Below are 27,914 nucleotides of genomic sequence, written 5' to 3'. Positions count from 1 at the left end.
ATTAACATTTTCCTATTGATATTTTAATAATATTATTGCTGAAATGATCAGAACAGCAAGTCCTTAGAGAGGGGAATATGCTAACAACCCTTCTTTCAGCCATGGCTTTTATTCTCCACTTTGAAAAAAACCTGCACATTCTCAAGGTAAACATGAATGTTAGAAATCATAGCTGCTGCAATTAAAGTTGCGTTGTCTTTTGGACTCCAGTATCCTTCAGTTCTTATTCAAGAAAGTATTACTGGAATTGTAATAATGCCCTCAGCCTGACAGATGCTTTCCAGGCTTATCTGAATACACAGTGGGAAAGAGAGAGAAGTACATGATATGCCAAATTCACACTGTTTAATTCCAAATACCAATAATATGAAACAAAACTGCCTAGATGCCTCAGCAGAGAGACACTCCTCCAGAGGGTGATTTAGGGCAATTACATGAGGCTGCTGTTCTGAATTGCCCCCGAAAGGCTCATGAAGATAAGCAAAGTGAATAAGTCCCACAAAGACTGGTGTCACAAATATGCAAAAATTTGCAAGCCAGGAAGAAGCACTATGCTAGAATAATAATCAGCATGATTTCAGCCTTGCACTAAACTGGGTGTCTGTCTCTGTATACCTGCTCTCCTCTCTCCATTGTTCACTGATCATATCTTTTCCCTCATGCTACTTTCTGATTTAAACTACAGTACCATGTGTTCCTCACCATTTCCGAACATAGATAAATAAATTACTTCATCAAGAAGGATTCAACTAGATAGCGTAGTCACATACCTAAATGCTTACAACATTTCTGAAGTAGGCTTTAATTTATTGTACATGAACAGAGGAAGTGGATCTTTATGAAGTGTCTCCCCAGTAAGGAAAAAACAGCTTAGTAGTATCTCATTCATAAAGCTTGGTAACATCAAGAATGTTAAAATTACCATGGCTGATGCAGATGAATGTGACAGTAAAATAGTGAGAATGCAACAGAACTGAAGAGCAGGGCAGAAGTACAGAATCAATTTAACCTTGGTTTTGAGGAAGGAGAAAAGGACAAAGAAATAACACAAATGAGTTGGGTGATATGATCGCATCAGAAAGCATTACAGATATTCTCTTTAGGCTTTGCTATGATTTCTGTAAGTCATTGTGCTTCACTTGGCAATACTGAGAGGACTGTGAGGGGTTCCCTGAGTTGCAGGGCTGGATCTCTGGGTTTGTACCCGTTTTTGAGGGCACAGATGCTCTGCAGTGAGCTCAGCAGCCCTGGCTCCAGGACACACATCCTGGTGGCTTCACAAAAGCGGAACAGAGAGCTCTGAAGCCCTAAGCATGCCCACCGCACACACGCAGGGACTGACTGGAATATCATAGTCCTGCCTTATTTTCCAGCTGTTTCTTTGAAAGGAAACCTGAGAACACAATAGAGCAGGGCACGCCATAGTTTCCTCCTATGTGGAAGCAGGATGCAGCAAAGCACGCCTGGAGAGCAGCATGGGAAGTGCCTCAAGAGCTGCTCTGAAGTTTGGACTCGGCCTGTGCTGCCAGCACAGATCATAGCTCAGCCACACCAATACAGGAATAGGACGCCGATCTCTATACTGCACTTCGTATTAACGGCTTGGGAGGAGGAAAGAGTTCAAAAAGGGAGAAGCTACATACATGAAGAAAATAATCCAGTTACTTCCAACTTTCATGACATTTATACATAATTAGACAGCCATCTTTTTAAAAAATACTGGCTCTCTCAAAGCTATGTAGGTAGTGATGACAGCACATGCCTACGTAAATGGAGAGATCAGATTCAGAGGAAACTCTTCAGGAGAGTTAATTTTAAAAAACCCTACCACCTCGCTGGCAGTGTTAATGAAAAGCACTATTCTTGCCTAATTCTGTTTTGCAGTAGAGCTGATCCCCATTGGATCAGGTTTGGGGAATAAGTTTGGGAATTTCATGGGGATGAGGAAGTTTGTAATCCTCTTCCTATAAATACTGCAAGTTTAACTACAAGGTTTAGGTTCATTTGTAAGAACCATCCCACTGGTTGTTTATTTTTACTGTTAATTGTTGGTAGATATGTTGTGCCCCCTTACTGAAAAACAGCCAATTTATTTCTTGCCTTTTAATCCTGAAATTAAGAAAGATATTTAATGATTTTTGTTAAAACATGAACAATTTCAGACTGTAACAAGAAAGTATCACCTTTACTATTACAAAATTCCCAGTTAAACTTCTTTTACAATGCGTTGCCATCCTATACTGGTAATAAATAAACTACCTGAAAAAACCATCATCCTATAGTTGTCATATAATGATACATCCAAAATATTTTTAAAAGATTAGGTGGTGCTAAATTGTCATGGCATCTTACTGCTTTATGTTGGACTAAATTGTGCAACTACTTTGTTTACTACTTTAAGTCAGACTAAATTATGCAACAACTGTTTTCCTCAGTTCAGCAGTACCTACTTGGCCACAGACTCTACAAGGGTAAGTTAATCCTTAGGGTAACTATGTCCTCAACATCTATATTTAAAAGTTGGACTCCATGAGTCTTCAAAAAATCCCCAAAACCAGCTGAGGCAAGATTTAATTATTTTACTTCAATATCAAGAAATGAAATTTGACAATCTCAAGTGTGCACCATTTGAATATTTGGCTTAGAAAGGGAATCGAACTGTCTACTTCTGTTTCTCTTAAGAAAATATGAAGTCTTTACATAAAACCTTCTTTACTACATGCTGGAAAATTATCGTGTCAATAATAAGACAATATTGGGTGTTTTCCATTAGCTAACGATACTACAAATTACATGGAAACTGTCCAAGGAATAATAACATCTAGTAACACCATCCCTTGGAGGAGTTTTGGGTTTTCTTCCTCTCTCTCTCTCTCCACTGCATATTCAGTGTAGAGAATTTTTAGACAGAAAGGTCCCTAAATTTAGCCCACAGACTGACGCATAAATACCCAGAAGGGGAAATCAGCTCCATCAAAGTCTGTATGTCATATTCTATTTACAACCAGATGCAAGTGTATGATTGGTGTAACATAATATAGAGCAGGCTTACTGAACAAGGTCAATGGGATGGAAGAACTGGCATCCCTCTCTCTCTTTCTTACCAAAGAATATGCATGTGCATCTGTTACAGCAGCAGATAGTCTGGCCAACAGTCTTATTTTTCCCTGCATGCAAATCCAACATAGCACCTTCTCTCAAACACTTTGCAGTGTAAACTACAAATAACTCTGTATGAAAAACAACCTGAAAAGTATGCATTAACTTTTTTTTCAGTATCTTAAGGCAGCAGTTTGCTCAGTTTTGAAGAAACTTTAGGAATTCTTAAATATGACTTGATGCCTGAACTGAGCAGTGGGCTGGTGTTACTCTGCAACTCAAGTGAAACGCTGGCAGTGCTAAGCCAGTACCAATAAAACAGACAAAGGGTGATTAAAGGTTACAACATTGTAAAAGCTCTTAGTAAACTTTACTGTTAAACAATAACAATATTCATAAATGAGTTGATCCACAAGTCACCGTGGAAGGAATAAACCCCATTAACTCCAGCAATCCCATCTCTTGGGGCAACCTTGGGTTACCACAGTGTATTTCACTAATCTTTGCAATTACGTGTGTAACAATTTAGAATCACAGAACAATTTAGTCTAGAATCCTTCCTCTGGAAGTCCTAGTCCACCCAGCCCAACCTTCCTGTCAAAGCAGGGTCAGCTATGAAATAATAGCTAGAATAAAATTCAAATAAAATAAGATCACATGAAATCAGCAGCAAGCGTGGTTATCAGCTTGTAGTAGCTGATAGAGCACACATTAAGTCTCTAGAGATACCAGAGCATAACAAAGCTACTCATGCAATACAAACAGAAAATCATATGCTATTGTTCATGAAACAGCTGTTGATAGCCAAAGAAAATGGTTTAGAGCATGCAAGATAACTCATAGCTGATAACTCATCTGCAGTGGCTAAGAACTTTTGTACTTGTGTGGATATCCTATTCAAGTCATTGGAAATACAAGATCTGATTTTAGTTTCCATTCTTCTTCTGGAAGGCATAATGAAAGAGTATCTTATTTTTTTGAAGACATTTGCCCACTTTCCACTTGTGAATGTTGACTTAATTCACATGCCAGCAAGTTAACAGTGCTTTTTGTAGGTACGTAGTTATTTGGTAGGACACATCTGGAGGTTAAACACATCTGAATGCTTTGTGAGGTGAAAATCATGATACATCCATTTCTTTCCTTTTCGGTAACTATTTAGCTAGTTATTTTTTCTCAGCATTCCATTAACTGCTTTTCATTCAAACTTTACAAACATCCTTTCCACTCCACTGATTCAAAACCCTGTCATTCCAAACCACTCTGGACATCACTTCCCTCAGCACACTGTAGAGCTGTAACACCTTTCAGCAGTTCGCTGACTGCCTCATTCTCTGTATTTTTGCAGAATCTTTCCTCCTTTCTAGCCACTCCTCAATAGGAACAAGCAGCTTGTAGAGGAGTAGGGAGTCAGAACAGAAACCTGCATTTTCTGTACACTTCACAGTTTTACAAACTCCTGACCATGGCAAAACATTTGGTATGGCTGAAGTGAATGGAGATGATGAGTGTGGTTGGCCGTGAGTTTGTATCTGACAGTGTTAGGAAGAAGAAAGACTTTAAAGTTGAGCAGAGATAGAAAACACGTAAGAAGTAATTCTACATAACCCTAGAAAATGCCTGCAGGTGCTTTTTTTTAGCAGTTTTCAGTGTTTTTTCAGAAATTTTTTTCCTTGCTGACAACAATATTTTTACTATTTGGAGCACAACATATATTATTCATCTTTTCCCCAGTTATTCTGAGTTGTTATTATTATTATGAGTTATTCTAAGTTATTAATATTTGGTTGTTTATCCATCTTGTAAGGATTAGTCTTTCACTAGACATTAAGTAAGAATCTGGATATATCACTTGGTTTTCTAAGTACATATCCAGTACAAAACCTCTATTAAAGGAAGAAAAACTGCATGGTTTTAGAGCACAACAGATCAAAGCTGCCCATGAAAAGGAACGGTGTTGTAATAAGGGAACTGGGATTGCTTTCCAAAGGCCAGTCTTAATCCTTTCATAAAAAATGTATATATGGAAGTAAACTCAGGGCATGCTCCAAATAAGTTCTGTCAGCAATTAAGTTATAAAGTCTAGCTTGAGTATTTGTCTAAAAATACTAAACATGTGATCATAAAAAGCGTAAAACTGAATTCCTTTAAATCCTAATGCATTATGGAGTATTATTTGAGATAGTCAGAAAAAAAGGGCCATGAGAATGAGAGCAGTATTGCTGACACAGATTGATGGCAGATATTTTTTGTTTCATATACTGACTTTAAATAATTGATTTGTAAACTGACTTTACTGCACTAGAAAAAGTGTACACAAATTGAGATCTCCAACTATGCACAGTGAAAGAGCTCAGTTATTTGGTCTGAAAGCTTTTCAAGACTTGCACAGAAAGAGATTATGGTAGAACTGAAACCAGTATGAAATAAAACTACATTTTTCTACCATTTCTGTTCCTTTTAGCATAAAAACTTCTGCAAGAAATGACATCAAATACAAAATTTATGCCATGATGTAACCTACTAAAGACACTAAATACTTTAACAGCAACTTACGAATAATTGGCTCTTGGATACTTTCTCTCATCCTATCTATTTTTTTAAAGAACTTTTTAGTAGGACTAAGGATATTTGTAGTATAAAATGTATTTAACTAGGCCTCTAGTACTAATGACATTCTTACAAGCCATCTATTGGTAAACACTATCTCCTGTTCAGTGAGTATGCCACTAAAAAACTAAAAATCAAGCCTAAAATATGGAAAAGAAACAAGCTTCTAATCTATCCATTCAATACAAGATTTCATGCCAACTACTCCAGGAGTTTCTGTTCACACTATCACTTTTGTCCTTTTAGATGCTCCAATTAATAAATGGCAATTTGTAGGGTGTTTTTTTTTAAAAAAAAAAAGGTGTTCTATCACTTTTTCCCTATCGTAAGTGCATGCAGAGTTAAATTGATCTTCTACTGTCTGCAATTATTTTATACTCAAACTTCTTTAAATAAAGGTTGTTTCCACTGAAAATTTAGTTGCAGTTATGAAAGTCAGGTAATAAAGTTGATAAAGTTCTACCACTAAAGTGCTCATATCAGAATTCTAACAATTTGTCTTACTATGTGCTTATACTCTGGGAAGTAACATGTACAATCCTTTAACAGCCTTAGGAACTTGGCTCCGTGCACCCAAAGTTAGATAAAACAGTAACAACTGAGAAAGGATGACAATGTAGCTGGGTTTCCTTATTCAACAAAAGACAAAAGTAGAAAAAATCTATTTTGTTTTAATTTTACTTCCTCATCATAACTTAGAGGTTAGAAACATCTTCATGAAGAAAGGACATATGTGCTATACTGTTTAATTAGATAGTGAAAATTCTTTTGCTGCTAACGTAACTGAATTGTTAATAGAAAATTAGCTTCCAAGAGGAATCAAGGAGTTGAAGGTCTTACTTGAAATTATGAGAAACAAAAAATTAGTCATTGCAGGAATCTGTAAATTTACTCTCCATATAAACATCTCAGTGATGCTTCTTTTAAATATATTTTGTTTTGAGCAGTATTTCATATATAAGAAAAATAATGACACGTCTTTTGTCTGTTTGGTTCATCTCCTGTAGTTCATTTCTCCTGCAGCATTTTAATTGACTGTCAGTACTTTCCATGCTGTGGGAAGTGTTAAGTCACAATAGATTTATAATTTTTACAACTGTATTTTAAGAGAGACCATTTAGGTTGTTATTACTATTATGTCATAATGGCAAGAGAGCTGGTTTACCTTTAAATGGAATTGTTCAGTTTAGAACACTCATTGTTTGGAAACAAGCTATTTAATGTCTCTGTGAAGCATAATGCAGACCCTGGAAATGGCAGCATGCTTATGAAACCATTACTGTGTGTCCCATGGTTCTCCTCATTCTTGATTAAAGGTTACAACATTGTAAAAGCTCTTAGTAAACTTTACTGTTAAACAATAACAATATTCATAAATGAGTTGATCCACAAGTCACCGTGGAAGGAATAAACCCCATTAACTCCAGCAATCCCATCTCTTGGGGCAACCTTGGGTTACCACAGTGTATTTCACTAATCTTTGCAATTACGTGTGTAACAATTTAGAATCACAGAACAATTTAGTCTAGAATCCTTCCTCTGGAAGTCCTAGTCCACCCAGCTCAACCTTCCTGTCAAAGCAGGGTCAGCTATGAAATAATAGCTAGAATAAAATTCAAATAAAATAAGATCTAGAAAGACACATGAAATCAGCAGCAAGCGTGGTTATCAGCTTGTAGTAGCTGATAGAGCACACATTAAGTCTCTAGAGATACCAGAGCATAACAAAGCTACTCATGCAATACAAACAGAAAATCATATGCTATTGTTCATGAAACAGCTGTTGATAGCCAAAGAAAATGGTTTAGAGCATGCAAGATAACTTATAGCTGATAACTCATCTGCAGTGGCTAAGAACTTTTGTACTTGTGTGGATATCCTATTCAAGTCATTGGAAATACAAGATCTGATTTTAGTTTCCATTCTTCTTCTGGAAGGCATAATGAAAGAGTATCTTATTTTTTTGAAGACATTTGCCCACTTTCCACTTGTGAATGTTGACTTAATCCACATGCCAGCAAGTTAACAGTGCTTTTTGTAGGTACGTAGTTATTTGGTAGGACACATCTGGAGGTTAAACACATCTGAATGCTTTGTGAGGTGAAAATCATGATACATCCATTTCTTTCCTTTTCGGTAACTATTTAGCTAGTTATTTTTTCTCAGCATTCCATTAACTGCTTTTCATTCAAACTTTACAAACATCCTTTCCACTCCACTGATTCAAAACCCTGTCATTCCAAACCACTCTGGACATCACTTCCCTCAGCACACTGTAGAGCTGTAACACCTTTCAGCAGTTCACTGACTGCCTCATTCTCTGTATTTCTGCAGAATCTTTCCTCCTTTCTAGCCACTCCTCAATAGGAACAAGCAGCTTGTAGAGGAGTAGGGAGTCAGAACAGAAACCTGCATTTTCTGTACACTTCACAGTTTTACAAACTCCTGACCATGGCAAAACATTTGGTATGGCTGAAGTGAATGGAGATGATGAGTGTGGTTGGCCGTGAGTTTGTATCTGACAGTGTTAGGAAGAAGAAAGACTTTAAAGTTGAGCAGAGATAGAAAACACGTAAGAAGTAATTCTACATAACCCTAGAAAATGCCTGCAGGTGCTTTTTTTTAGCAGTTTTCAGTGTTTTTTCAGAAATTTTTTTCCTTGCTGACAACAATATTTTTACTATTTGGAGCACAACATATATTATTCATCTTTTCCCCAGTTATTCTGAGTTGTTATTATTATTATGAGTTATTCTAAGTTATTAATATTTGGTTGTTTATCCATCTTGTAAGGATTAGTCTTTCACTAGACATTAAGTAAGAATCTGGATATATCACTTGGTTTTCTAAGTACATATCCAGTACAAAACCTCTATTAAAGGAAGAAAAACTGCATGGTTTTAGAGCACAACAGATCAAAGCTGCCCATGAAAAGGAACGGTGTTGTAATAAGGGAACTGGGATTGCTTTCCAAAGGCCAGTCTTAATCCTTTCATAAAAAATGTATATATGGAAGTAAACTCAGGGCATGCTCCAAATAAGTTCTGTCAGCAATTAAGTTATAAAGTCTAGCTTGAGTATTTGTCTAAAAATACTAAACATGTGACCATAAAAAGTGTAAAACTGAATTCCTTTAAATCCTAATGCATTATGGAGTATTATTTGAGATAGTCAGAAAAAAAGGGCCATGAGAATGAGAGCAGTATTGCTGACACAGATTGATGGCAGATATTTTTTGTTTCATATACTGACTTTAAATAATTGATTTGTAAACTGACTTTACTGCACTAGAAAAAGTGTACACAAATTGAGATCTCCAACTATGCACAGTGAAAGAGCTCAGTTATTTGGTCTGAAAGCTTTTCAAGACTTGCACAGAAAGAGATTATGGTAGAACTGAAACCAGTATGAAATAAAACTACATTTTTCTACCATTTCTGTTCCTTTTAGCATAAAAACTTCTGCAAGAAATGACATCAAATACAAAATTTATGCCATGATGTAACCTACTAAAGACACTAAATACTTTAACAGCAACTTACGAATAATTGGCTCTTGGATACTTTCTCTCATCCTATCTATTTTTTTTAAGAACTTTTTAGTAGGACTAAGGATATTTGTAGTATAAAATGTATTTAACTAGGCCTCTAGTACTAATGACATTCTTACAAGCCATCTATTGGTAAACACTATCTCCTGTTCAGTGAGTATGCCACTAAAAAACTAAAAATCAAGCCTAAAATATGGAAAAGAAACAAGCTTCTAATCTATCCATTCAATACAAGATTTCATGCCAACTACTCCAGGAGTTTCTGTTCACACTATCACTTTTGTCCTTTTAGATGCTCCAATTAATAAATGGCAATTTGTAGGGTGTTTTTTTTTAAAAAAAAAAAGGTGTTCTATCACTTTTTCCCTATCGTAAGTGCATGCAGAGTTAAATTGATCTACTGTCTGCAATTATTTTATACTCAAACTTCTTTAAATAAAGGTTGTTTCCACTGAAAATTTAGTTGCAGTTATGAAAGTCAGGTAATAAAGTTGATAAAGTTCTACCACTAAAGTGCTCATATCAGAATTCTAACAATTTGTCTTACTATGTGCTTATACTCTGGGAAGTAACATGTACAATCCTTTAACAGCCTTAGGAACTTGGCTCCGTGCACCCAAAGTTAGATAAAACAGTAACAACTGAGAAAGGATGACAATGTAGCTGGGTTTCCTTATTCAACAAAAGACAAAAGTAGAAAAAATCTATTTTGTTTTAATTTTACTTCCTCATCATAACTTAGAGGTTAGAAACATCTTCATGAAGAAAGGACATATGTGCTATACTGTTTAATTAGATAGTGAAAATTCTTTTGCTGCTAAAGTAACTGAATTGTTAATAGAAAATTAGCTTCCAAGAGGAATCAAGGAGTTGAAGGTCTTACTTGAAATTATGAGAAACAAAAAATTAGTCATTGCAGGAATCTGTAAATTTACTCTCCATATAAACATCTCAGTGATGCTTCTTTTAAATATATTTTGTTTTGAGCAGTATTTCATATATAAGTAAAATAATGACATGTCTTTTGTCTGTTTGGTTCATCTCCTGTAGTTCATTTCTCCTGCAGCATTTTAATTGACTGTCAGTACTTTCCATGCTGTGGGAAGTGTTAAGTCACAATAGATTTATAATTTTTACAACTGTATTTTAAGAGAGACCATTTAGGTTGTTATTACTATTATGTCATAATGGCAAGAGAGCTGGTTTACCTTTAAATGGAATTGTTCAGTTTAGAACACTCATTGTTTGGAAACAAGCTATTTAATGTCTCTGTGAAGCATAATGCAGACCCTGGAAATGGCAGCATGCTTATGAAACCATTACTGTGTATCCCATGGTTCTCCTCATTCTTTGGTGCCCTGCTCTGAGAGTTCATTATCATCACACAATTAACGTGCTCTGTTCTGCTGAACTCACAACACAATATGCTGAACACAAAGCTCTGTGAATAGCTCATGGCCGAGCTAATAAATCCAGCCTTTCAACTGTTCCAGTGTTTATGGTGTACACAACCCAACTGTCCCTTTGTCCTTGCTTTGACAGAGGATGTTAAGCATCAGTACAACAGTAACTTCTAAACCTCATCCTGCTCCTTGGAGATCTTTTTCCCTAAAGTGTGTCAGAGTTCCTGTACCTCCTCCAACCCAGCCTATTTTTCAAGGCCAAATGGAAGTCTGCGTCTTATGATTCAAAAGCCTCTTTGGGTTTTAAAACCATTGTTGCACAAGCTTACTATCTCTATAAGGCCATACAACAGCTTCCTGACAGCTTGTTTTCAAGAACTTTCTACTTCCTCCAATTTTTTTTTCAGCACCTTGGTAGATTTAATTCTTAACTGCTTCCTTTACTATGTAATATAGACACTTCAAACAAAAAAAAGTTTCATTAGAATGGTTTAATTTCCACCAAATTTTACACAACATTATGATTGTGCAAAAGAAAAGTACCTGGCAACAACCTACCTACAATTTATTATTGATCAAGCACTATAGTCTTCTGAACTTGGAATTATCAACCTAAAATGTGCTAGAATAGACTGTTCTATTATATTTTTGCAATATAACTGTAATAGCTTGGGGAAAAACATGTTTTCAATATGAAATATATAGATATTTTACTTATATGAAGTTAATTCTAGAAACTAAGATAAGCTTTTGAATTTGTTCCAAAGGCAGTTATATTATTTAAAACAACAACAAAAAAGACAAAAACAACAAAAAAATTAACAGCTAGATTAATTTTTTTATGTTTTTTTTTTAAAAAAACAAGTTGATCTCCCAGTGTTTCCTATTCAGAGGATCACAGAAACCTCAAGAACTGGTGTTTATAAACAAGGGTACAGGTGTTAAGGTGAACCCCCTGCAGGGATTCCAATGAACTGCACAATACAGCTAAAATCTGTTTGCTTGAACTGTCACTGGAATGAAACCAAGAGTTTGCCTCCTTGTTGCAAATTCTGACAAATAGGTAAAGGGATGTACTTTTTTCCCCCATTTTGTCTCCTTTGTATCCATTTGAAAATGGCACATCCACCTCTGGCTATTCAGACATTATATACCCTGTAGGACTTTTGCCCACGATGTCAGTCAGCTTCAACCTTAGAGAAGATCCATCTCCCATGCCAGGAGGTGAGTATTGATGTGAAGGAGCTCCAGAGACCTCCAGTTCAAGAGATCCTTTAAAAAAAGGCCTTAATTGACAAATAAATACCCAAACAGCAATGGTTTCAGGATTTCCAGGATTACTAGTGTTGATATTGCTACTTTCAAGGTCAGCAATGCTTCCTCCTGGTCTTCTCTGCACTCTCAGGATTGAAGGAATTGTAGTAAGGGCAAAGTTACTTTTCCTTAGCCAGGAGTATCCCAAAAATAATCCCAGAAAATAACCTGTTCAAGACAGAAAAACTGACATTTTTTTGCCAATGTCTAACTTTAACAGAGCTATTTGGGCACACTTTGGGGACAGACATGGCAGTGGAACCACCAAAATCTCCCTTCACCATTAATGTGACAAGCAAGACAGAATGAGTCATGTGGATACAGGACTGCCAAAAGCCTTAAAGCAAGAAAGGGAATAGGTTGGAAATTTTAGTGTTTCTTGAATGAGGTCCATATAAAAATATAAGTGTTGCAAGTCATGAGTTACAAAACTTCACAGTATCAAAGAATGGTTAGGGGTGGAAGGGACCTTAAAGATCATCTGGTTCCAACCCCCTGCCTGGTCAGGGACACCTCCCACCAGCCCAGGCTGCTCCAAGCCCCATCCAACCTGCCCTTCAACACTGCCAGGGATGGGGCAGTCACAGCTTCCCTGGGCAACCTGGGCCAGGCTCTCACCACCCTCGCAGGGAAGAACTGCCTCCTAACGTCTCACCTAAACTTCCCTTCTTCCATCTTAAGAGGAAGTTTTAACTTCTTCCCTTCTGAAAAATCTACCAATGACAACAGTAACTAGGATTACCATTCTGAAATCAGTTTAAATTGGTTCTTTTTACACCACAGAACAGATTAATGGTTTGCAGCAGTAAAGTTATTTCTAAATCCCTTCTCTAATTAACACAAAGCAATGAATATTCTGAAAGAATGTTTTCTGGTGTATCAGTGGAAATAAAATTAACAAAATCAACACAGCATTTATATCAGCATTTGTTTAGAACAACAGCTAAATGTGCAGAAGACAATGTTTTTGGAATATATTGGTATTATTTTTTTCATGGATGGCAGGAGTTGGCCTAAAAGCTTGATCAACATTCAGGATTTTAATTACAGCCATAGCAACAACTGCTTGCAAATTCCAACAATAGCTGCAGAGTTTTTAGTCTCAAACACTCTTCCCTCACTGTAGGGAATATATGTTAAAAAGTATTTATTGTTTAAACAGCAATTCACCCTGTAGTGTAGGATCCCTCAAGAAGATCAAGGTTTTAACCCTAAGGGGCTTGACCAAGCCTGAAAGGCAGATAAACTACAGATGATGCTAAGAACCAAAACCAGTGTAGTACGAAAAACTAAATTGAACTTAAAAAAAACTCTCATGGTAAAAATACTGCCTCTAAAATTCTATCTGCTTTAAGCTCTATGGAGGATTAAAGGCTTTCCACTCCTGAAAAGCAAAAAAAGCCTAATTGTCTTAGGCAAACCCACAGAACCCTGCACAGTCATGTACCATTTCCAGGTCCTTTAGATGTCTGCTTTTGTTGGCACCCAAAATGACAACAATTTTCAGTACTGTTTGTTCCACATGAAAGACTGCTCAAGTTTCATATTCTCCACTAAAAGTAGATTTATAATTAGTTTTCTACCTGCTGATACATTTTAACAGTGCTTACAGCAGTAATCGTTTGACTTAGCTGAAAGTAAAAAATTAACAGGCAATCTTGCATTAGTATGCCAAACAATTTTTTTTGCCATCCTTATATTTCATTTGGTTTTGCTGACCTGAAGAATGTCAATGTAACTAGAAAATTAATTATAAAGACCATTTGTGAAGTCAAGTAGGAAAGGATTTTTTATTTCCTGATATTTTCTTTTTCTGATATTTTCTTTTGCATGTTTTTTCAAGAGCTTTTTTTTTTTGTTGTGGTGGTGGTTTTTTTGTTTGTGTTCTTTGTTTTTGGGGTTTTTTTTTGTTCATTTTTTTTAAACATTGAAATATGACACATTGGTTGCTTATGTATGTATTTATTATCCAGTGGTGCACAGATCTTTATGCTTGATCTAACTATTTTTTGCCAGAGTATGCATTTGTAAGATGTACATGGCTCAAACCCCGGGATCTCAGAACTACAAGTTCCTTTTCATACAAGAATTCCACACATGTTTGGGCTTTTTTTGTTGTTGTTGAACTCTGCACAGTGACATCTGCCTGAAATTCCTCTTTGCACTCCATACACTTCAGTCTGAAATTACAGAAATGGAAGACTTTCTACCTTACTTCTGTTCTTTTGCTATTTTTGGTTTGTCTTACATTGGTTTGCTTCAAAGTTCTTGTTTTATTCAAGTCAATCTCCAAATTAGTGAGAAACTCTACAGCAGGTTCTACCACAGAGAAAACACAGAGATGGTCACTGGGGGTGGGACCAAAGGTTTCCTCTCACAGTGACCAAAAGCAGAGCTCAGGAAATTGTGCAACAGCAGAGCAAACATACAGCTGAGTGTCCCCAGAGCTAGGCATGCTTTCTTGTATTTAGTAAGTCTATCAATTCTCTCTCTGTAAACTTGCCTGATCTCTCTTTAAGCCTGTGTTAAATTTTAGCATCCCTAATGCCCTCTGGTAGGAGTACTGCAGTCTAATTCCTTGTCATATGAAAACTCACTTCCCTAGTTGTAAATCAGAGCAGCACATAGTATTCCAGAGTGCCTTAAAAATGATCAGAGAGATAGAACATCTCTCCTGTGAAGAAAGGCTGAGAGAGTTGGGGTTGTTCAGCCTGGCAAAGGCTTCAGGAGACCTTAATGTGGCATTTCAGTACTTAATTGGGGCTTATAAGAAAGATGGGGATAAACATTTTAGGAGGGCTTGTTGTGACAGGCAAGGGGTAATGGTGTTAAAAGAGGGTAGATTTAGATTAGGTACAAGGAAGAAACTTTTTTACAATGAGAGTACTGAAACACTGAACAGGTTGTCCAGAGAAGTGGTAGAAGCCCCATCCCTGGTAATGCTCAAGGCCAGGTTGGACTGGGCTCTGAGCAACCTGATCTAGTTGAAGATGTCCCTGCTTATGGCAGGGGGGTTGGACTAGGTGACCTTCAAAGGTTTCTTCCAACCCAAGCTACAGTATGACTCTATGGTTCTAAGAAGTAAATAATTTATTCACTCATTGGCATCATGTTTTCTTTATTTCTTTTCAAATTATGCCTAACTATGTAGAATACTATATTGTTACTTTTTTGAGGAGATCAATACACTTTATACATTAATATTCTCTGACTTAGAGGCATTCAAGCTTACTTGCTCAAACCAAATATAAAGTAAGAACCTGGGACAACCAACCACATTCTCAGTTTTTCCTTTGACTTTCATGTAAACAGGGTTAGGTTCTAATAGCTGAATTTTAAAGAAAAAAACCTGATGGTCAGAGCTGCTAGCTTGATTAAGACAGAACTATTCCTACTGAAATAAGACCTGCTTCTTCTAGATACAGCCAGCATTTAATTTTTGAACCTTTAAGCCAACTCTCACTCTACTATGTGTGCAAATGAAATGCAGCTTACATATGTAATTGACTTTGCACAAAATTCTCATCAAATAAAAAATTACTTTTAGTCAGACTTCAGAGGAGAGCCTTTGGTACAGATGCACAGACAGCGTGATGAATGCTTGCTCTGAAGTACATGAAGTTCTCACTCAAAGTGTTATTTTCTCACCTCTCAAACTCAGGATTCTCTATCACACAGAAAGATGCCTGACACGTATCTACTCAAACCCTACCATGACACTACAAACCCCATTTATAATATTTTCATTTAAATTTAAAACATATTCCTGCAGAAAAAAACGTCCCTTTCATCATGCCGGTTTTGCTAGGACTGTGATGTTTCTTTCACCATTTATTATTGAAATTGAATAGCCTACAGATGCATCATAATGAACAGCAGCTATATACAATCTATCTCCAGGCTGTCCAACAAAGTGACACTGAAAGACTTTAATTTTAAGTTGTATAAAATTGTCTTTCTTACTGAGCTTTAAGGTATGAAACAGTTCATGCTTTGACAACTTATTTAACACGTTTGCTAACTTCACAAGCAGTTTTATCTTTGGACATAAGTCAACTAGTTTCAGAAGAAAGAAAATTACTGAAAAAAAATGATACAAGAAATAGTAAAAATGAACACATTATAAAAAAAATAAAACCAAAGCTATTTTGTAAAATTAAATAAATAATGTTACGGTTACGCTTCACTTTTCCTTCTGCAACAGCTCTAACACTCAGGGCAATTAGCTCAACAGCCTTGTTATTCTAAGGCACATTGCATGACTGTATCACTATTTTCCTGTCTAGTTAAATAGAACCAGCTTTCTGAGTCATACCCAAAGAGCCACTGCAGTCCTGCTAATACACTCTCACGTGTGCACATGCTGGAAAGGCTTTCACTCTGAAACAGCCTTTCATCTCTTCTCACATGGCTAAACATCTCTCATCTCTGTTTCTTAGATTTTGAGCATTCCCCTTTAACCCTTAGTTCAGTATTTCATACAGCCTCCAAGAGTAACCTTGAACATTTTCTTTTACAGGAAGTTTTGTAATCTGTGTATGACTTTAGAGAAGTTAAGATTTTCAAAGAAAAAAAAAAAAAAGACTTGACAAAGAAAGAAACTATAGCTAAATGAATCCAAAATGTCTGTATCCATTGTGTAAAGGGTTGTATGAAAGAAAAAGTTTGTTAAAAGAAGGAGCTATCTCAATCAGATAAACAGTATATGAAAAAATATCAGTAACAAGTAATAGACTAAGCCACAAAATATTACACTTAAATGTTCAGCCCTGTAACTATTCTTTGTAATTGAAAAGCTTTGCTTGAAACTGTTAAAATCTAATTATTCAATTAGCTGCTGTACTGTTTTAAAACTGAAATTCAGTTAATTACAGCTTTGTACACAATGTTGATATTTTGGAATGGCTCAGTAGCTTTCATTGTATATTAAAGAGACCAGGACTTTCAAATTGGGTGTTTTTTTATCTGCCACCCAGGAAGGAAGGATGGTACTTGGAACACATCAAAGAGAGCAGCTGTATTTGTAGGTACAGTGCTCAGAAACAATTCAGTAAAAACCAGCCCAGAACAGAAAAGGCACTATTGGTACCTACTTTTCATACAAAACCAAGTGGTTCAAGTATTCCCCCAAAGCTGGGCTGACCAGTTGTATGCTGTTCTCAGCTAATGTAAAGCCATCTTCCTCAGAAGGGCGGTGTACCATCATCAGTTGTCACCATCATCAGGTCACAAACTGCTCCAGCTTGTGGGAAATGCCACTAATGTCCCTGCAGGGAGAGAAATGCACAAGTAAGGACATGAAATGCACAAAGAAAGAAGCAAGGCTTACTGCAGTCATGGTGCTTATCTTGAAGAGCAGATGGACCTTTTCTGCACTTGACTTTGAAAGTGGATAGGAACCTAAATAGCAATTCAAGGACAAGTTTCCTATCCACTGAATCAGAGAACTACAGTTTTTAGATATTCAGTAGTGGAGCTGTTTGAATTGAAAGCTGTCTGAGGCCAAATCTCATCACAGGGATACAGTACTTTGTAGGCAAGGAGAAATTAAGAACGCGAATTGACTACCAACTCAAGGCTGTGACTAATTACTTACAGTCTTACATGATGTATCCATGAAAACAGTTTAACATGTTCACGAGCACGAGGAAAGAGTTCACCTCATAAAACTGTCTCTCTAAAAACCAAGCTAGAGAACCATCTGTTCAAAAGACACACTTTGAAGCCAAGTAATATTTAATAGGAGTAGATTTCATCTGAAATGCAGCTGATAAAAGATTATTCATAGAAAAATGAGACAGAAGAGCAAGAAGTGTTTTTAAACTGCTCTCTCAATAAACAAGGGATGGAATGACAGTTAGGTGGTGTTTGGAATTTTTTCCAAACAAAATGATGTTTGCATGCTGTACAGCTTCAGAAACTTTAAAAAATAACAGTTTAAACAACTGATCAATCTACAAAAACATGTTGACCTTTTTCAGCTAATCAGTTCCTTTTCCAAAATAAAAATAGGGTATTTTTAAACTGAGAATCAATGTATCACACAAAAGGACTGAATCAAAGTTCTAACACAGTAGGTTCAAGCAAATATCACACAAATCCCAGTTCAGATTCCAAAGCTTAACTTCAATTTGCATCTTTTGTGCAATTTCCATATTAAAAAGCTCAGTTTCATTGAGCAGAGTAAGACTAACTCATTAAGTACCTTCAAATATGATAAACTTGGGAAATTACTAGTTTTTCATAAGAGTCTCATAAGAAATAATATGGAATCTTTCATATTACTGAGCATCAGTGCTCAAATCCTTCTGCAGGGACTGCAGACATTATGCAAGTATTGTAATGAACTTGTAAACACATGTTAATTGGAAATTTCTTGGAAGTTGTAAGAACAGGAAATCTTTAGTGAGCTCTGACAAACATTCTGCTAAGCCACATGTCCCTTTCCTAGCATGACTCACTGACAATATTTATTCAAATGCAACCGCAGGAGCATCTCTGATATGGATCAAATTTGGACCACCTGCTCACACACCAAGGACTAAAGTTCAGATGTAGAAACTGTTACAAACAGTTATATTAGGCTGTACACGTGGCTGAAACACCTTAAAATTGATAGAGATTTCAAAAAAAATCCGTGTCAATCTCCTTTGGCAGTACTACAGTTCCACTTCCCTTACAGGAAGCATCATCCAGATGACTAACAAGGTAATTTAAGACAAACTGAGCTCCGTCATTTCAGTGTCACCACAGAGCAAGCCAGCTAACAAAGCAGTATGCTGGATATACCCCTAGCAGGCCCCTGCTAACTCAAACAGGGACTTATTCCTATTGACCAAAGCTAAATACAAACATTCTCCTGACTCAGACTAACCCAGTGCCTTGCCAACACTTTAGGTACCTCAGCACTTTCCACATTTTGGTATAACCTGCCCTTTTTTACATCTGCCTTGGTATCATCTAAGTTCTTCACTATGGAAGAGAAAGACACTCCCCTTGAGTGGTCCCACAGGTATTAATTATTCGCTTTATTGGTTTCAGTAAAGATACAAGTCAGATATTTACCAGAGCCAAAGCCTTGTCTGCAATTAATTAAGCCTGTGGTAGAGATGCTAAATGCTGCACTACTGGCTAAATATTCCAAACAGCCTGTATCCATGTATGCTCATGCTGCTCACTGGAACTTGTACACCAACCACCATCACTGAGAAAGGCAAGAACTTCAGATAGAACTAATAGGCCTTTTATTTCCTAGGCCTTTTTTTTTGTTTGTTTACAGGTTGGGATTTTTTTGTTTTGTGTTTTCTTTTAAAAGACCAAAACTAATAAACCAGACTACAAATCCCAACAGTCACCACATACATTTATATCTCTTGCTCACTGAAGTGTAGACTTCAAAACATGGAGATAGGAAAGCAATTCTAAGCTGCAGTGTCTGACACCTATTTGCATCATGTACCAGTCACTCTGTTCCAGTCTTCCATGTCATGGCAATAAACTGAGGAGCACTGGTGTCTGCCTGCCATGTCCCCTGGCCTACAGCAATAAGAAAGCTTTGCAGATGAACACGTGCTTACATTCTGGAAAAAAATCCCTAAAAATAAACCCACAAAGAGTAACAAAATACATTGCCATTAAATTTCAAAGCATTGTGTGCTTTAAGTTTTATAATGTTCTCTGCTTTTAAACACATTTTCTCATACAGAGGAGCAGTGCTGTGAGCCATGTCATTTAGAGAAATCTAAATTAACTCACCAATGGATGTGCAATTAGTGTCTAACATGTAATGTAGAATCACTGGTCCAGCCAAAACCAATGGACATCCTAAGGCTGCATGGAGAGAAAAAAGGACAGATGTGGTTATCTGTGATTTTAAACAATAGCTGTGTATGTTTGAAAAACTTTAAAATACTCCTGTATTTTTCCCTCTGCTTACATACTGTACATATTCCTGCACAGATGCACTTAATTGACTGGAACAATTCTACTTGGCTTCAGTGATTTTATAATTTGTCATAAGCACTTCACTAGCTCTTGAGGAGACAGACTTCTTCCTCATACTGCCAAAACTATCCTATGAAATATGGTTTGGTTTAATTAAAGTATAATTAATGCCTTGAATTCTAATTACTTCTGCTGTGATCTGGAGATGTAAATATTCTTTTGCCAGAATAATACATTTAATACGAAATGGACACGCTTAGTATTAATACCCACTCTTTATCAACTTCAGTAATGAGTTCCTTTGATTGAACAAGCAGCACTTGCAAAAAAAATACCCCATAAACCTACAGCTTTTCTGCCTGTCAGAATATAAATGTAGTTGCTGAAAAATGTAACTTATTCATTTTACATGGCTTGCAAAAATAAAACCAAAATCTGTTTTCGAATGCTAAAGGCATCTATTAGATTTTCCTTTTTATCTAGTGGTGTGATTTGGAAAAAATATTTCATGGTTAATAGGCAAGGGATGTTGAGTGACATGTTTACATCAAAATATTTTTGCTAAATGGATGTTTTAAATTTTAATTCCGTTCTAGAAGGATACGAGAAGAGAGAATTCCCTACTGAATTAAATACAGAGTACTTTCTCTTTAGAGCAGCAATCCCATGTCAAGTTACTTGGAAAATATAGTGGAAATATGTATTGCACAAACTGCTAAGTGTACTCATGATTTGGCTGTAGAACAACCTCACTGCCCAACGTGACAACGTTAACATACGACTTTATACTGCTGGCCAGAACGTAACAGCTGGCAAAATATTGGAGGCCAGGGGGAAATAAAATCCAGTTAATTCAGTGTTTACCAGTTTACCATTAGGGAAGCTTATTTTTCACTTCTGAGCTTGTTAAATATTGCCCATTTAGGAAGAGAAAACCCATACCTTTCAAACACGTGAACATAAGCAATTTTAATAGCAAGTCACAGAAATGGAAAATTCTGAAAAAAAACCACCAAAACAAAACCCAAAACCCTAAGAACTCTCAAAGGCACCACCAGTTTTTCCACTGGTGGAGACAAACTTGGTTTTTGAAGACTGATGGAGTTGGAGAGCTGCTCAATCTTTTAACCTTCTGACAACATAAGATATAATTTCAGTTCTTTTATTTGCTAAATTTCATGACTCAAAATTAATTTTATAAATGGGAAACGTTATTTCTATCACTTAAAATGAGTACAAGTATATAAAGAATGTATAACACACAGTCTTCTCTGTACTGAATTAATGATCTAAAAAAACATGTGCTGTTGTTGCTACCACCTTCCTTTCTTTCTTCTCTTGCCTTTGTTTCCATTTATGCCTCCTTGGGATTCCTTCCCTTTGTCCCAGAGGAGAAGGCTAAACAATCAGAGCTAAAATGAATTCAAACACTGACTATAAACATTAATTCCCCCAGGTTCCGAATGAAATACCAATACATGCAAAAACATCTTACACATTCAGAAAAGCAGAACTACAAACATATGCTGTTAACATATGCCTTAAAATGAACAGTACAGTTATTTTAAATATGGCAACATTTTTAATTAAAGAGGACAGGAAAACATCCTAACTAGTAGCAGCATCATTCAAAGTCTGGTAAATTGAATTATCAAATGTCAAATAATAAAATTTATTACAAGTGCAACAATTATAAATTGCTTGTTTAAACACAGATTGCCTTGTGTTTAGCAGGAGCTTTCCTTATAGATACTGAATACATGTGAGAATTGTAAAAAGAATGGAAGTATCTTGGGGCATTTGTTTAAAATATTAACTTTTTTAAACAAGAAAATGCAAAGATTACACCACATCCACACAGACACATTCCATCTTTCCTCAGAGTGCAAGAGGAAAGTTTTTCTTAGCCTTGCTCTCCTCCAGAAACCACTTGTGTCAGAGCCAGGTTAACCCCTCAGCAGCAAAACAAGTACATTCAGATTGTTTCTCCAAAGTTGAGGAGCAAGGCCATGTACAGTGAGGGATGTACAGGAGGCTGAGTTTGGAGCCAAAAGCAAGACACAGTTAGACCCACTGCAAAGTCAGAAGCAATGTCTGCATTTCAGAAAGCTTCCCGAGCTCCTGGAGTCACCAACAAAACTGCACACAAAAGCAGCAGCTACAGCCCTTCCCAGAGCCCTCTTGGGTCATCCCTGACGTGGTTACTTTGCTGTCCCAAGCAACCTCAGCCTCTGTGCTGCTAATGACTTTTCTTGTGCCTAAATCTGCCCATGCCCAGAGAACACCACAACTCAGCACTGCTCTCATGATTACATGGCAACAAGGAGTGACTGTCTGGAGGACACAATCTGACACAGGAGACAGCATTTGAAAGTTGTTTTGCTTATCCCAAAAGCAGAGAGAGCAGGATCTTGGCTCACTGTCTTTTACTGACATGTCCTTCAAGCTGCACAGCTACGAATCTCCTAGATAAAACAGCACTGGGTATAGGATGAGAGCTACTGAAAATGCTACAGCATCTTAAATAGTAAATTTTAAAGGATAAAAACAGCTGATGTGTTTTAAATCATACTTTCATACACATGCATTCAATTTATTATGAAAGCTGCAAAATTTGGCAAGATTGCGTTGGATCTCATGAGGCAGTAAGCCCACTAATTTTTCTATGTATTATTCTATATCTTAATCCTCACTAATACAAAAGACCTCTCCGTTAAAAGAGGACAAGCTTAGTACAGATTGTTGTGCTCCCTTGGATCCCCAGCTGCACAACAGGGCAATGAAGATCCATACATCCAGTTTCCTAACCAGCACAAACAATTTATGATAGGGCAGCTTATCGTTAGTGGGCAGGCAATTTCAGCTATGTAGTAAACAGTCAGTTTTTAAAAGGAAAAAAAATGGAATGAAGACCGATCAAAGCAATGTGATTTATAATGTGCTGGCCCTTGGCTTCTATTTTGGCTGCTTTATTTAGTGTAAGCAGCCTTACTGGGTCAGCTTCCCTTGATATTAGGTAAGCAGCTCTGAACCTGCTGCTGCTGAGCTCCTCACTGCCGACATGACTGTTGCAGCATGGTAGCAGAGCTCCTTGGACCACAGGGAACCCACAGGGACTTGCCAAATCCTGAGCAGCTTTCAGGCTACTTGAGCTTTCAGCAGGCTCAAAATCCTGCTGTGATAAAGGTGACTTAACTGTTCTGCTTAGCACAGTTTAAGGAGAACTCAGGTAGAGTTCTGCATCTTAGCTGTATATAAAATTCTATTTTCATTATCTTCCAGAACATTATTTCAGAGAACAAATTACATTTTTTTCCCAGATTTTGTGTTTCCTGCAGAATGAAGGATATAAAACTAAGATGACATTAAACACATCTACTCGTTAACTTCTCAGAGAAAATATTGCAATTCTAACAAGTGCTCATCACTAAGGTTTTTGGCTTCCAAGTAGTCAAAGTAAACTGAGAATGAAATTCAGGTGGGAGTAATGTTTCTTTTTTTTCTTGGATTTTAATTTTTGTTGTTTGTTTTTTTTCTTTTTAAACAACATTCAATGTCTTTAAAACTGTTTAGAAGGCTGAAATCCAATGAAATTTCCTGTTTCTCCTACTACTGCAGTAGCTTTGCATCAAAACTCACTGTTTTATTTCAATTTATTGCAAACAGCACCTGTGATCAAACAAATTCTGCCAGTAACCCACAGGGTTAGTATCTCCTCTGCTTCAGTCTCAAATACAAAATACAGCACTTGCTCAGCCTTAAGCAGTAATCTCAAAACTACTCCTTCACACACAGATCACCCACAAAGTTACTTTAAAATGCAGAAATTTATAGACATAAAACTATATATTTAAAAGCATATGTTATGTAATGGAAATGATACATTTATGTATATATACATTATAAAATAAACATGATACATATATAAGTATTTCAGGTTGTTAGATATAGAGCAGAAAAGTCAAATTAAAAAAAGAAGGTAGAATCTTACTGCTAGTTCTACTGTTTTTTTAACCTAGTATTACAGATGAACCATAAAAAGCTTAATGTCATGAGAGGTGTGGTATTTTATTGAATGGTACCAATATTAACTAGATCAGGAGATAAGTAACAAAAGAATTTGTGTAAATATGAATAAAACCTTGTTATTTGTTCATTTCATATCACTGAGCAGAAACTCCTCCCCACAGCCAAGCTAAACAAAAAATAAATTGTTTTTCTTGCTTCCAGCAAGGAAATGGTATTGGAAGCTTTGATGCTTGTGGCAAATCCTATCAGTCATCATTAATTTCAACAAAACTGACAGATTTGCATTATTTGACATGCATTTCTAGTTGGGGCTTATTTTCTGTGCACATTTTGACAAGGGTATCACAGTACAAGTATTTCAAAACAGAGAAACAGTCTAGGAAGTGATTACAGAGATGCAGAGCAGTACAGCATTTCAGCTAACAACCACTTCACATAAGAAGTCTGGAAAGCAGAATGCTAAAATTGGTATTTCCAGAGTAATGACAAACATTCATACAGACAACAGTCCTTGAGATTTGGAAACCTGAGGATAAAAGCACAAGTCGTATAATTAATTCTACATTTTGCAGGGTTTTTTGGTGACCAGCACTGTGCTTATTTGTGAAAAAAAATGCAAGAAAGATCACACTGAGGACTGCAGATGTTAAAAATTGTCTGGACCAGGGAGTCTTGACTAGAACCAGCTGGCCAGGCTTTATAAACATAACTCAGAAGCAGCAGTAAAGGGCTGTGCAACATGCAACCCTCCAGGCATATGAAACTCCCAGTGCCCTTCCATCCCAGCACAGGGCACAGCTCTGAGCCTGCTCTGCTGGGCAATCTGCATCTCCTGCTGCCAGGGGACACTCACCCAGCACAGGCTCCTGGGGCCACAACTGCCACCTTGCCTGGGAGCCTGTGCTACTTCTATACTACAGGAGAACTACTTCTGCTGTTATCTCTAGCTGAGCAAATTATCCCCGCCACTTGAGCAGTAAGATGGTGTTGGTCTTAGCCACAGGAAGCCTTGGGAAGGCAGGCTGTAGATAAGCCTGTGTCCTCTGAACCAGCCTAAAGGCCTCCTTTTATTCTGAGCTGGAGGCTGCAGTAGTTGGTCTAAGGATAACTGGACTGTATATGGATTCCCATCCTAACAGCACTTCCCAGCCTCACCCAGATCACTACTTTCATTGCAGGAGAAATGAAGACAGCACCCTAAATTTGGAGGCTTTTCTAGAACAAAGTGCCTGATCACCCTTCTAACTTAGAATGTCTGTGAACCGCATCCACCCCTAAAAAACAACCAGTAGTTTAGCTGAGATGCTCAGAATTCACTACCAAGAGAGTGGATTAATTCACATTGATAAAGGGATTTTTTTTTTCTGTATTTTTGTTTGGTTTTGTTTTTGTTGTTTTTTTTTTTTTCTGTGTGGGTTTTTTTTGTTTTAAATCATTGCTATTATTTATTTCCAGATAGGTGTTCATAGTGTCAAGTCACAGTCTATTTTTGGGCCTGTTGAACTCCTTCAGGACAGAACATACAATACCCTCTAAGGTTGCCTTCAGCATTCAACTGTGGATGAACTGGCAGGAGGTTCATTAACACAGTGTTAGATAATGGGTTACCATGGCAACACTTCTGCCTTCTGCCAAATTTTGGAGCTCAGGTTTAAAAGCTGATCTCAAACTGAGGTCTCTTCCAAAAAATTTCTAAGCTCTTATTAAAAACAAACAAAGAAGCAAACACACAGCCATATTCTTTTCAAAAAAAACCATCCCACAACAAAGAAGGCAGTCCTTTCCTTCCAGCGGTTACTCCAGCTCTTCTGACCACAGCATTGGCTTGTCTTTTACTAAAAGGCTGTCTTTCCACAATGAATTTGCCAGACTTACACCCAAGCATGCAAAATTTATATACTTATATTCAAGCACACATAAGACATGAGTGACATTTCTTAGGCAAACAACAGAGTTTAAAAGGCAGTTCTTTTACTGTCACTTTTCAAGGCACCTTCATTCATTGCCCTGTGCAGTCACCTGCAAACCTTAGCACAACTCAAAATAGGAATTTCCAAATAACTAATTTTTCAGTTTCCTGAAAGTTCTGAAAAAGCAGCAGCAAAGTTTGCCTTAATTTTATGGAATTTAGGGCAGTGTTAATAAAACTCTACACCTATCAAATAGGTTTTATTAATACAGAAGGTAATGCAGTAATGAGTTAAATTTACAACAGAGCTTGAATGTCATGCAAACTGCAGCAATGGCATGATTCTGGCATCATAATCCAACTTCCAAAGCATCTGAATTTGAGTTTCCATCTCCCAGCTCTAAGTTCTCAAACAGATAATACATACTTAAACTGCATTATTCTATCTAAAAACAAACAAACAAAAAAACAAAAGGAAAAAACTGCAACAACTCAAATGCCTTGTACAGAAAAAGAATGACAGGAAATACAGCACATAAAGAGCTTTTTCTTAAGAATGTCGCTCCCTTTCCACTGGGTTTTCAAAAAGGGCCCACACTTGAAATCAGCCAAAATAAGAGATGCAGTTTAACAATCACTGGCACTTTGGATAAGAAAGATCTTCATCATCCTCAAAATCCCTCTCCGTGATGGATATGCCTATGGATTTTCTCCAACTGTTCACTGTCAAGCAAATGCAATAATCCCTACATCAACTGGCAAGGCATCAGCAGACCAGAATTTCAATACACACGGTCTGCCTTGCACATCTTGCTTTTTCATGCTAGAAATGAGAAGCCTGTGTAGCACCTTTGCACTGTGCTGTTCAACTGTTCAACTGTTCAACTGTTCAACTGTTCAGCAGTTGGGGAATCCTGCAGCACAGACCAGTCACGTCTTAGCTGCCTAAGTAAAGGAGGCAGTTTGTGCTCTCTGGAAAGAAGAGCACAAATCAAACTGAATATGATGACAAGGCTTCAAAAAGTGTGTTCCACTTCATTCAGAAGGCTTCTCAAAAGCAAAAACATATGGATTCTAAATCTAGCATTTGCTCTTTCCTATTTTTTTCAGAACACAATGTCTCTGTATCACTACAGTGTTTCTCTGCAGATACCATCACTATACAAAGTTATGCAGTGGACTACAAGTAAGTTCTATTTAGTCTTCACATGAATGGTGAAATCATACACAGCATGAGCATGTTGCCTTCAGCAATTTCACAGGGAGGTATAGAAAGCTTTCTCCAAACATTTTAGATCATTGAGATGTGTTTGCTGCAGCAGCAATGTGACGGGGACAAAAAGCATAAAGCACAACAAGTCTGGCTGATTTAGCATAAAATATAAATCACATTACCTCAAAAATATTTAAAAGTAAGTATTCTGGTGAATTCTCTTATTCTGGGTGAGTTGTTATAGAAATAACAGACTAATAGCAGAATAACTGTTTTGTTTAATCTCTTCCTGCTCTGAGTGAACGTATTATTATTGTATGTACTTTCCTAAAGCAAACTGAATCTCCTTCATAAGCTACACTTTTCAAGTACTGAAACCACAAAGCTCCCTGATTCCTTGCTGTGCTAGGCTTTACACAGGGGTCTTATTTGTACTTCCGATAATTATATGTCTGCACATCTGCAAATCTGTTTATTGCTAACAGATTATGGCAACACATTTGAATCTTTAGAGGAAAGTTCAAGGATAACAATCCACACACACAAGCAATATGAAAGAAGCAGTTTTAAGACTCATTATTTCCTCTGCAGCAATTTTAAGAAATTATCCTGTCTTTAATACCTTATTAAAAAATCTTAGATGCTCATAAATTCTAACGACACAGCAGTGTCCACAGGTTTCACTAGTTCCAGCAAGTTTTTGAGCATGTAAGGGTTTTATAGATTCAGATCAGAGAAGAAATTACTTATAATCTCCAAAAATATATCCTGGAGTTCAATCAAAAAAGTCCTTACCGTGTAATTTTCAAAATTATTTCCAGAAAAAAGATCAGTAGAAATTGC

This window comes from Chaetura pelagica, unplaced genomic scaffold (genome assembly GCF_000747805.2).
Source record: "Chaetura pelagica isolate M959 unplaced genomic scaffold, ChaPel_1.0 scaffold103, whole genome shotgun sequence".
Lineage (NCBI taxonomy): Eukaryota > Metazoa > Chordata > Aves > Apodiformes > Apodidae > Chaetura > Chaetura pelagica.
The sequence above is the reverse complement of the archived record's forward strand: the minus strand, read 5'-3'. Positions refer to the sequence as shown.